Here is an 898-nt window from a genome sequence, read left to right as displayed (position 1 = left end):
TCATAGATGTCCTCCATTGATCTGGTCTTMCTTGGGGGAGAATCTGAATCACTCGAACCGTTTCCAGAAGTCGTTTCACTTGCACTTCCTTCCGTCATTGGACTTGATGGTGTGTTTGGTGGAGATATATTGGGCAAGTTTGTACTTTGATCTTCATCCTCTGTTGGCATAACCTGTATATTTCCATCTGCATTTTCTTCCTGCAAATCCCATTTGGCAACCTCATCGAATACAACATCTCTACTTGTTATAATTTTTTCTCTTTTGSGGTCATACAACCTATAGGCTTTAGATTGTATACAATATCCAATAAATATGCACTTTTCTGCCTTTTCATCCAACTTTTGCCTAGTATGTGAGTGCTTTAAGCAATAGGCTACACAACCAAACACTTTTAAATGACTWACATTAGGCTTATGGTTGCTCCAAKCTTCGTAAGGTGTCTTGTCCATTACAGCCTTTGTTGGGGACAGATTTAGAAGATATACGGAAGTTGCAATTGCTTCAGCCCAGAACCGATTTGGAAGGAATTTCGCTTTCAACATACTTCTGGCCATCTCTACTACAGTTCTGTTCTTCCGTTCGGCGACACCATTCTGCTCTGGAGTGTAAGGAGCTGTCAACTCACGATGTATTCCGTGCTCATCGCAAAACTTACTGAACTCTTTTGAACAAAACTCTCCTCCTCGATCGGTGCGTAGTGTTTTGAGAACATTCCCAKATTGTTTTTCTACTTTAGCTTTGAAGTGACGGAATTTCTGAAAACATTCTGATTTTCTTTCCAAAAAATATACCCAACTCATTCTACTATGGTCATCAGTAAACATTAAGAAATACTTACTGCCTCCCAATGACATGGTTTGCATGGGCCCAACGAGATCAGCATGGACGAGGTGTA

The sequence above is a fragment of the Cynara cardunculus genome (genome assembly GCF_001531365.2).
Source record: "Cynara cardunculus var. scolymus isolate 2C chromosome LG 2, CcrdV1, whole genome shotgun sequence".
NCBI classification, from domain to species: Eukaryota; Viridiplantae; Streptophyta; class Magnoliopsida; order Asterales; family Asteraceae; genus Cynara; species Cynara cardunculus.
The sequence above is the reverse complement of the archived record's forward strand: the minus strand, read 5'-3'. Positions refer to the sequence as shown.